This window comes from Cloeon dipterum, chromosome X (assembly GCF_949628265.1).
Source record: "Cloeon dipterum chromosome X, ieCloDipt1.1, whole genome shotgun sequence".
Classification (NCBI taxonomy): domain Eukaryota; kingdom Metazoa; phylum Arthropoda; class Insecta; order Ephemeroptera; family Baetidae; genus Cloeon; species Cloeon dipterum.
Window position 1 is genome coordinate 1,943,829 of NC_088790.1, and position 10,699 is coordinate 1,954,527.

General features: G+C 39.3%; 1 long non-coding RNA gene across 2 annotated transcripts; it reads right to left on the reverse strand.

Annotated features, from left to right (window-relative positions):
* Window positions 1-547: 547 nt before the first annotated feature.
* LOC135946505 (uncharacterized) lies at window positions 548-9,112 on the reverse strand. Of its 2 annotated transcripts, none has more exons than XR_010575519.1 (4): window positions 9,026-9,112; window positions 1,985-2,104; window positions 1,771-1,931; window positions 548-1,712 (listed from the first exon to the last, which is right to left on the reverse strand). It is a non-coding gene; the product is annotated as an uncharacterized LOC135946505 (long non-coding RNA). The 2 variants fall into 2 exon arrangements; XR_010575520.1 differs by having other exon boundaries at window positions 9,034-9,097.
* Window positions 9,113-10,699: the final 1,587 nt, after the last annotated feature.

Genomic DNA, 10,699 nt, shown 5'->3' on the forward strand with positions numbered 1-10,699 from the left:
AAAATCGTTCGTGCTGTGGCAAATTGTCCAATCTCTCCCCCGCCCACTTTTATCGCACAAGCCAACTGGTCGCAAAATGATATTAGCCACAATTTCGGTACACCTGTCCGAGTATACCAACACCTTAAGCTAACTTCACTCCGATCAGCTTACTCGTGCGCAAAATGCAGAGGGAAATTAAAGTGGGCGGGGCGAGATATGCAATTTACCGCGGCACGAACGAAATGCGGTTATATTTTTATTATTTATAAAAATGATTATATTATAAAATTCAACTCGTTATTAGTCGTAAATTAGTTGTATACCAGGGGCTCTAAAAAAGGCGGAGTAACCTAGGCCAAGATATTGTATATTTATATTATACACTAGCATTAGGTACCGTTAATCTGTTAAATTCCAGCAGTGAAAAGTGAAACTTGTACCTGCATTTAACTTGCTTTTACAAAGATTTTTCTTTTGTGACAAAAAACAAGTTCGCAGCCTACAGAATGTATGAATAGAAAAAACAACATGCGCGTTCTGGAAAATAAATCAAGAGATATAGTGAAGCTTTGAGAAATGAGACAGCTCTTATTTATTACAATCTCCTGTGGCTAATCCTGTCAGAACTCCCCTTAAAACGTTAGGGGAGGTACAAGATGATGGCACTGTCTAAAAAAGTCACAGTCGTGATCTACTGTTCATCGACGAAACATCTGATTTGAATTTGTGAGTTTTGTGAAAAATTAAGAGAAAAACGCGTTTATGAAGCATACATGCAGCGTGATTTGGCCCGTAAGTACAGCTCTAATTTTCTTTTATCTCGATGTTCATAAATCAATTTTTCCCGAGAAGTGAAAAACGGTGAAAGTATAATATCCTTAAACCTCCAAGGAAATCATTTTACAAGTACAAAACGGGGTAGATATTAATGTCTAGAATTCTTTTGGAAAATTGTTATTATTTCATTAAGACTTTATTACAGTGGATTGACGCTGTAAAATGATCATAGAAAATGGTTGTTGCCAATGTAAGAACTCGTCCCTTAGGATTCAGTTTAAGCCAAATTTGACCTAAAGTAATGTTGTACATTTTTTGAGAAAAGTGGCTTCAAAGTTGGCACTGTATCTTTACTTGAATTGAAATGCTAATTTATTTCACACCAACGCTGTTGAAAAGATCTCGACGAGGCGAATCGCAAACTGCCAAGAAAATGTGGTCACGTGCTGTAAATTTTTGAGAAAATTTGAACAATTCTGAATCGGGATGCATTGCACCCCGTTTCAGTTTATTTAAGTATACCGAGTGTTCTTCAATAATAGCGTTTTTTCCATTTTTTAAAAACAAAAAATATAGATTTTTGCCTTTAGGAACATGTATGAAACCGATTATTTGATAGATTATTTGCCTATAGACACCGATTATAAAACCAATTTTTTGCCTCTAAATTTCCGGCTATATAATAATCGATTATTTCTTTGCTAAATCGAATATTTTTGCACATCCCTAGGAGGAATATTCATTCAGTCTGTGCTCGACATCCGCATTTCTCATTATCAGATTACAATAATAATTACCGATTAATTTTAATCAGCCGGTTCACTTTTTATTCCGACCGCCGCGGCGGGTGTTGAATTCTTAAGAATTCTAATTAGAATAGCATTCTTTGTCCTATGGTGAATTTTTATTTTAGCTTCTTGAGCAGTTTTCCCCTGTTTCTGTTTGTTGCATACCTAAAAATGGAGAGGGGTTAATATATAACTATGGATAAACAAAAAAGAATGCTCGCACTGAATGGCAGAAAAGACTTTTCTGAATTCGACTTGCTTGGTAACGACGTCTTCGACCATTTTCCAAAAGTCCTCGATGCACAATGGAGCTTGAGATGATTTCCACTGTTGCGAAACAAGCCTCATTTCGCGGCAAATTGCCCGGCAGTCGTCTCCGTTCAACTAGATCAGTGTTTAATTTAAAATTTATCAAAAAAACAAAATTTATCTCATACCATAAGACAATGGTCCTTCAGGTTAATCAGCACGGCCGGTTTTTCCTTCTTACGAATAAAGGCCCATTGTTTTGGTGGGTGCTGACGAATCTCTTGCAATTCAACGTAAATCTTAATCGCCTGAAAAAAAGGAATAACAATATTAAAATGCAAGTATTTTTAAATTAAAGTGGTCACAGACTTCGTTTATTAAAAATTGCTCCGTGGCATTCAAAGCCATGCTGCTCGAAACGAGAGGGCTGATACTACTTACAATTAGGGGTTACTTGATAAAAGGGACGCAAAAGGTTTGCGATAAATATCGCATCTGCATGACTCATCACTGATAAACTGTTCATATCTGCTGATAAAAAGGCGCAGTTCCCGCTTTTCCCGCGCTTTGCCGTCGACACATCTCTTATTTGAAGAGACTGTCTTTGACGAAGTTTCTGAGCACACCAATCGATTCCTGAGGGTCGAATTATGTACATTGGATATTATTTCCGACCAAAAAGTGCAGCGCGACATGTGAACATTTTTCCCGCCAAAACAATATGAACGTTTAAGCGAGAAGTGCGCATGCGTCAGAGCTGGTTTGAGCACTTGCAGAGATACCGCCTGTAGGAATGACTTCTTTGTCAGATCCAGCCAGCTCTGACGCATGCGCACTCTCGCATTCATATTGTTTTCGCGGGAAAAATAGTTCGCACGTCGCGCTGCACTTTATGGTCGGAAAAATATCCACTTTTCCTAATTCAACCCTCGAGAATCAATAAGTGTGCCCAGAAATTTCGTCAAAGAAAGATCTTTGAAACCACGTCCCCATTTCAAAACTCCCGCGTGTTGTGCCTCGTCCTTCCATTGGACATATTTTTCGACAGTAAAAAACTTTGTTTTAAAAAATTTAACCAGTGACTAAATTAAATAATTTTTGTAACAAGAACGTGTTTTATTCGTATTTGACTCTATGATACAACTGCTTGGTGTTGAGGAGCAAGCCGCGCGCACAAAGTACAAAGTAGGCAAATTGCTGAGCACACTCGCCAGACTGGTTGCATAACGGCGCGCGTTTGTTTAAATCAAAGTGAGGAGAAAAAAGGATGAAATAACGAGAAAGCATGCAATCGTGCCGCGCGCGCTGCCTTCTTCCGACAACATTTGTCAGCACTGCTTTTTTATCGACGAAAACAAACACGACACTTTTCTGGTTGACAAGCCAGCAGCCAGCCAGAGTGACACCGCGCTGGCTCCTCTCCTTATCAGACACGGACCAGACTCGCCGCGCTCTCGTGCTTTGTCCTCTGTTAACACATCAGATTCGACAATTTGTAAAAAACAAGCGGAAAATTCTATTGTTTTCCTTGCGCTTTAAGTTTTGTCTGGAGAAAATAAACCACGCCCTCTTTTCAAAATTAGCATGTGTTTAAGGCTAATTTTACGATTTTCCCGCACATTTTGTTAGGTGCCACGCCTTCTTTTTTATTTTCTTTCATAAAATAGCGCACCCATTTCAAAATATTCTGTAAATTCTCAGGAAAAGTTCAATTTTACGATTTTCCCACGCTCTGCGAATTCTGACACGCCTTCTTTTTAAAAACATTCTCGACTACTACTTTTAAAATTTACTACGTGTTAAATGTTTAAAAACGGAAAGGAAACTAAAATAAAAATGTTAAACGTTTAAAAACCCAGATTTTTCTCAACCATTTTTTTACAGACACCAATTTTTTGAGAATCACAATAATAATTTGATGGAAAAATTAACCGTAGAGATAATGTTTAAAAAATGGAATCTAAAGAATTAATTTGTGTACTGGACTTTGAAATATTTGGAGTAAAGACAGGAAGTACGGGAATTCCATGCAGTCGAGCCGAAACAATCTTAAAATAAAACGCAGGCGGCGCGCGCGCTCGTGAAAAAGTGTGCCCATCATTTGCGCTCTCTCTCTCTTTCTCTCTCTTTGCCGCTTGAGAGTCCTCTTTTATTAGCCGTCTGGTCGTCATTGTGCTGCGAAATAGGCGTTAAAAACATTTTTAGCTTTGCTCCATTTCACAACCGCGCATTCACGTTCCCTGCTTCCAGACCGTGTCGCCCCTGCCGGCCTCACCGCCAACCCAATTCGGCAAAGATTGAAAAAATCTTTCTTTCCGGCTAATTTCGGGAAAATCGTCGGATAAGCATTTAATTTTGAACAAATTGATTGGTTTGTCAGCGGCTGGCTCGCGAGTGAACGAACGTCTGTCCGTGCGCGTGTGTGTGTCTGTAAATTATTCATGAATGAGTGAAGCAGCTCAGCCGCATCCCTCCCTCCCACCCACCCTCCCTCACTCGGCCGCCCTTTTTGCGCTTGGCACTCGATTCTCGAGCATCAAACACACGCAGCTTCCTTTTTCGCTTGTCTTGCGTTCGGCCTGCAGTAATCAGAAGCGGACTTGTCTGTCTGCCCCGCGCTCACTGCTTTCCCAGAACATTATATATATTACTTTCTTCCACGAAGCACGCCAGATGCCATTTTTGTCTTAATCAACATAAAATTTCAAACAATGCATGAAAAAAGTTTAAAAATATAAAAAGTTGAATTTCAGAGGGCATTTCTGGAAAACAACTCCATTTTAAATGTGTTCTAGACACCGCACACGTGCTTTGTGGAACATTTTACCCATGCTACAAATTTAACCAGCCCGTTGGCTCGCATTGTTAAGTCATTATATCAGGAGTGTCAAAGCAATGGGACGTATTTGAGCAGGTCGGAGATCTAATACTGGCTACCCAATGTCAGATATGGCAAAAAGTGATTAGTTTAGTGACTCAATGAAATGCTGGAAAATTTGCAGAAAATCCTGAAATTCCGAAAAAACAGATCATTCAATTTGTCTCGCTCGAGCAGATTCCAAAAATATACAATTTATTGAAATGTGACCACAACCGTTTTATCCTCTTCCCAATTTTCCGGATAAACAGGATAAAAATTGACTCGTATTTTCCAGAAATCTAGCGTAAAGCTTGATTTAATGTGAATATCCTAAGAGAAATCAAATCTCCGTGACAAGCCGTTGCATTATCTGCATGTGATTTTCCCAGAGCGCTTTTCCGTTGGAAAATCTTGAACCTTTCTAAAAGTATTTGAAAAGTGCGACCACTCGAGGTTGTTTTCATGTTGAATATAATTAAAACCAGGCTTTCTAAAAGTATACAAGTTGCCCATCATTCGAATTGTCTCACTGAGCGGATTCCAACAGATTCCGTAATTTCCCGGGAAAATAAATCCTCATTTCCCAGCAAAAATTGCCGAGATATTAGGAAAACCAACTTGAAAAAATAATTAAAGCTACCACAAGCCGTTACAATTCTGCACGTGATTTCCCTAGAGCAATTTCCTTCCGGAAAAATTCGGAAAAATCTCGAACAATTGAAAATGTATGTCATTCGATTCTTCTCGCTGAGCAGTTTCCAAAAATGTTAAGTTTATTGGAATCTGGCCAAATTTTTTAATTTAAATGTTTAACCGCGTGATATTTTGATAGAAAAATATTTCGCCTCATTTGGTACAAAAGGAAGATCGCGCCGAGTGTAAATTGAAAGGTAGGCAGGGAGATTTATTAATATTTGATCGGCGCGCATCGACTGCGAGGAATTATTTAGAAAAAAGACGTGTTCGAATGTGCTTGGCTCGGATTTAAAATGCCAGGCGGGCGCGTTTTTTCCTGCTTCTACTTTTATTCTGGGTGAGTCGGTGAGTCGCGGCGGGCTGTTAGTGGCGCGGTGCGGCGCGGGGTGAGTGTGCATTATTCATGTACGCCGCCGATCAGTCGATCACAAAACCAGAGCGTGCGACAATAAGCCAGCCAGCCGAGGTGCGGGTGCCGCGTCCCCTTTTGCTTCTTGCCCCTTTCCCACTCGACACGCCTAACCTACTTCCACCCGCGCAAATTCACGGAAAATATATCTCTCACGCACACACACACACACACACACACGAGAAGAATGCACACGTGTCCTCGATGGAATGCAAACAAACCTCCCGTTTCTTTGAATAAGAGACTCAATGAGAATGAGAGGCACAAATAAATTCTTTCTTTCTTACAGAAATTAATGCCGTTTTCATGCTTTTGCTCATTTTCCCAATATTTTCCAATTGAGGAGTTCACGTTTATAATCAGGATTCGTATAAACTAGAATTTTTCTTGCGGGTTTTGTTTCCTCTATTTTGCGCATTTTTCCGAAACACCAAAATATGACAATTTCAACAATCTTCGCATTTTTCAAAACTTTTTGGCGCGAAATGTGACCTTTTCAGGATTAAATTCGGGGGAAAAAATGCGGAAAACCCCCTAAACTGATGGTTTTCCCAGCTGTTTTTTTTTGCGCATTACTAAACAGGCAAACCCAGCGTAGCATATAATACAGCTTTTACTTTTTTTAAAACAACTTTCATAAAATATAGCTTTAATTTGGCAATTTTAAATTTTTCTTGTCAAAAGTCAAAATATTGGAGTCATTTTACTTAATAGCTTTTTCGGAAATTTAGGTACATAATTTTTTATTAAGAATTGTGGTGAAAAATTATTTTTGTCCGACCCTGTCAGAGACAAAATTAAAATGAAAATACAGTTATAAAAATGTTTTTGAAATAAAATGAATTACCATTATTATTCGACAAAATTATTTTATCAATTAACGAGCAAATCCTGTGGTCGAAAAATTTTCTTGGACTTGAGCTGTACCTGAAGAAACCCCTGAGAAATCGATGAACCTGGCCGCTCACCCCGGTCGTAAAAAATAATTTAAAATTCCAGAGGCAGTATGAGAATTTAGCAAGTAAAACCAAAATTTAATTTATATTCGAAATTAAAAATTGATAAAAATTCAAAAAACCAACGGACATCAACAACAAAATTTGAACCTAGTAGAAACCGTCGCAGGGCATTGACCCAGGCCCCGAAAACAGAGTTACGAAATTTTCGGAAGATTATATAACTGGGGTTCTATCTCATCTACAACGTGTGAACAAAGCTAAAGACTCTTCTCTTTAAATTCCACGTCGTCCCCGCCCGCCCCCTCGGCCTCCAGGGCACAAAAGGGTTGTAAATTTTTTTATAGGCCGAAACAGCTAGACTCTCTACTCATTAGTCTGCGTCAAAAAATTGCCCTTTAGGAAAACTGCCAGCTGTTGGGGAAAGAATGCATGAGACGAATTTCTGAGGTAACAATAACTGACCTTTGATAAATCCCACAGTAAGGGTTGCCGCCTCAGGCCTGTGTTTTTCCTGGAAAACTGAGCTTTCAACGCGTCCAAATAAAAAACTTGTCGGGGTTTTATCGCATGCTTTGGAAGGATTGTGTTAATCCCTTGTCATTCATGCGGCCGATTTGCTCTTTTTGAATGACACACATGTTTGATTTGATAGCGTCGAAAATGCATTTAGTTCCAAAAGTCGTACATTAAATGATACGGCTGCCGTAAATTATATTTATCTGCGATTGTCAAAATCACTGCATGACAGCTAATTAAACTGGCAATTTAATCATTAATATCTAGATAATTTAATTTTTAAGAAATTTAATTAATCTCAGATAAATCTTAAAAATCCTTGTGTTGTGTTTCTGATTGTGAAAAGAATTAAGATTTGGGTTAAAAGCTTGTAAAAAAAGGCAACCAAACCAATTTTTCGAGCCCAGAAGCAGACTGCGTGGGTTTATTTTCTAGAGTATTCGTGCCCTCTGCGAGTGAATGAAGAATTTAACGCATTTTCATTTGAAAAGAGCGCTGTGCAATCGGTATAATATACACGCGCGGGAGATGGAAGAATTTGTGAAAAGGCAGAGAAAAGTTGTCGTTGGTTGCGGCTCTCACTGCATTGCACTCACGAGCACGTTTTGTCACTCCACTCGCGCGCATATATTCAGCAAAATATGTACAAACTGAAAAAGCATTTCGGCAAAAACAAAAAAGCCGAGAGAGCTTAGAGAGCGCATGTAATGAGCCCTCTTTCTTCTCATTTCGACGTCGCGGCGCAGAGAAAATAATAATGCAGATAATCTGTTGTTGGCGCTGCTGCTTTTTGTTTCAAAAAGCCGCAGCAGCAGCGAGTGACATGCATCATCGCTGCCTGTTATTATCATAGGGGCCGGAATTCAAGCCACAACTCCCAATATTTTTCTGCATTTGACACTTTTACACCCAATATTCAGTTTTCAGACAACTCACCAGTTGTGAAAGCCGCCAAACAGATGGCATCACCGTAGACTTTGGATTTATTGGCACTCAAAATTACGATTACAGACTTTAATCCTGCCACTGTGCATTCTTCCAGACTGGTTTAATTCATTTATATTTATCCGGACAACACGTCTAAAGAAATATTTCCAGAAGCAGAATATGCACTCAGCAGCAGGATTGAGTCTAAAATCATTAAAGGCCGTCTTTGACGAAGTTTCTGAGCACACCAATCGATTCCGGAGGGTCGAATTAGGTAAAAAGTAGATAATTTTTCCGACCAAAAGGTCCAGCGCGACGTGCGAACTTTTTTCCCGCCAAAACAAATGAAATCGAGAAGTACTTGCGCATGCATGAGAGCTGGTTGGAGCACTCGCAGAGAGACCGCTTGTATACGAATGACTTCTTTGTCAGATCCAGCCAGTTCTGACGTATGCGCACTTCTCGCATTCATATTGATTTGGCGGGAAAAAGTTCTTTGTCGCGCTGGACCTTTTTGTTAGGAAAAACATCCATTACCGCAATTAATTAGACCCCCAAGAATCGATTGGTTTGCTCAGAAACATCGTCAAAGACGGTCTTTAATAATTTTAAAAATTAAAACACGTAGCAAATAATGCCGTTTTTATTGCGCTGAAAATCCGGTCCCTTGTGATTACGTAGTCCCCTAATTACTCATTGAGCAAGAAGCTTTTAGGTGGGCTTTTAAGCAGATTTTTCTGGGCCCCGGCAGGCAAGCAGGCGGGCGGGCGGGCGGGGGAAAGCAAGGGGGTTTGAGTGCAATAATTGTTTTCCAGGCCGAGCGGGCGGGGGGGTGGGGTTGAAATTGAGACCCTTGACAAACCACTTTACAAGGCAGACAGCTGCGATTTCCACCAGCCTCTATTTAGTGACACACACACACACTGGCTGGCTGCTTGGCACAATCACGTGTGTGCATGCTGCTGCTGCGAGCCGCGAGAGCATAATGCAGGCGCAGTGCCAATTGGATTTGCGTCAAACGTATATTTCGCATAGAAAGCTAGGCGGTCGGACGGACGAGCGCGGCCAGCACCGCCTTTTTCTGATCTTTCTGATAAAAAGTGTGCTGCTCGCCGTACGCGATGAGTGTCCGCAATCATGTCCGGACTGCCCACCGCGCATGCTAACCTCTCAACCGCTTACTTATTTATTCTTGTCAGGCTCGAAAACCTTAGACGGTTTTTTACTATGAAAATTTAAACGGTTTCTTACAAAAGAGACGCCCATTTTTCTTAATTTTAACAGAACAGAACAGAAGTTGAATTATATTTTTAAATGATAATTTTGTCTGATAATTTCTAGACGACTTTACGAAAAATATGAGACAAATTTAAAAAAAAAAATATTTTAAACAGGCAGTTTTTATCAAGAAAAACTATGGTCATTTTTATACGTTTTTTGTATTTAAAAAAAAATCTGATTCAGTTTTGACGGTCTTTTTGCTGACAATAGATGCGGTCATTTCTAATTTCTTTTTTAAGTAAAATAAAGCAGACCTCTGCTGGTCTTTTTACAAAAGAGAATTACGGTGTTTCTTTCTACATAATAATTATTTTTTTCTAACGGGTTTCTCAACAAAATATGACTATTTGTCCACAAAAAGACGATTTTTTTATAGAAATATAATTTTCAACAAAAGAAGTTTTTTAGACAGTTTATTGCGGTAAAGAGACGATAATTTTACAGGTTGTTTTTCGACAAATAAACACTTTTTCTATTGTTTTTTTCCAAACGCATTTTATAAATAATAAATAATCAGACCATTTTTTTAATAGCAATTTTGAGTGATTCGTTCTTCAAAAAAGAATAGCTCAGACGAAGAGAAAAGAATGCAGTGCCGAACCTGATTATTATGCGATGCGAAAAGAAGTGTGTGTGTGAGTGTATATATTCTGTCGGCACACCGCGAGCGCGCGTGCATTGCGTAACGCATACTGAAAACGCGCGTGCAGTCTGCCTGCGCCTCACTTTACGTCTCAATCGCTCTTTTCTTGGAAAGCTGTGCATCGCGACGCGCCAATTGCGAGACGAACGCTCGATCGTCTCCAATGCGATTGCGACCGAATATTTTTGCCACAAAATAAAAATAATGTCCTTCAGCAATATTTAAAATCTTAAAAATTGTCTCATTTGCTACTGAAAAAATTATCTGATTTGTTTTTGTTAAATGAAAAAATTATGAGAAGATCCTGTTTTAGCCAAAAGAATAATTATTTCCTCGAGGAAATTATTTTTTTCTGTTAAAGGGTTTAGAATAATTTTTTTAACAATCCTAGTGTCAAATGCGTCAAATGTAATACTGTCTTGATCGTGACTAAAAGAGACATTAAAATTTGAAGCTTAGCACGTCAATTGGCAAGGGAGCGCAATATATTTAGCATTTTAAACGATGCAACATGGCCGCGGTCGATCCGCCACTTGTTCTTGTCGCTAATCCGCGAGCAAGCGCGGGCACTTGAGAGCGAAAATCCCACAATTTATAATTTAAAGCCCGCTC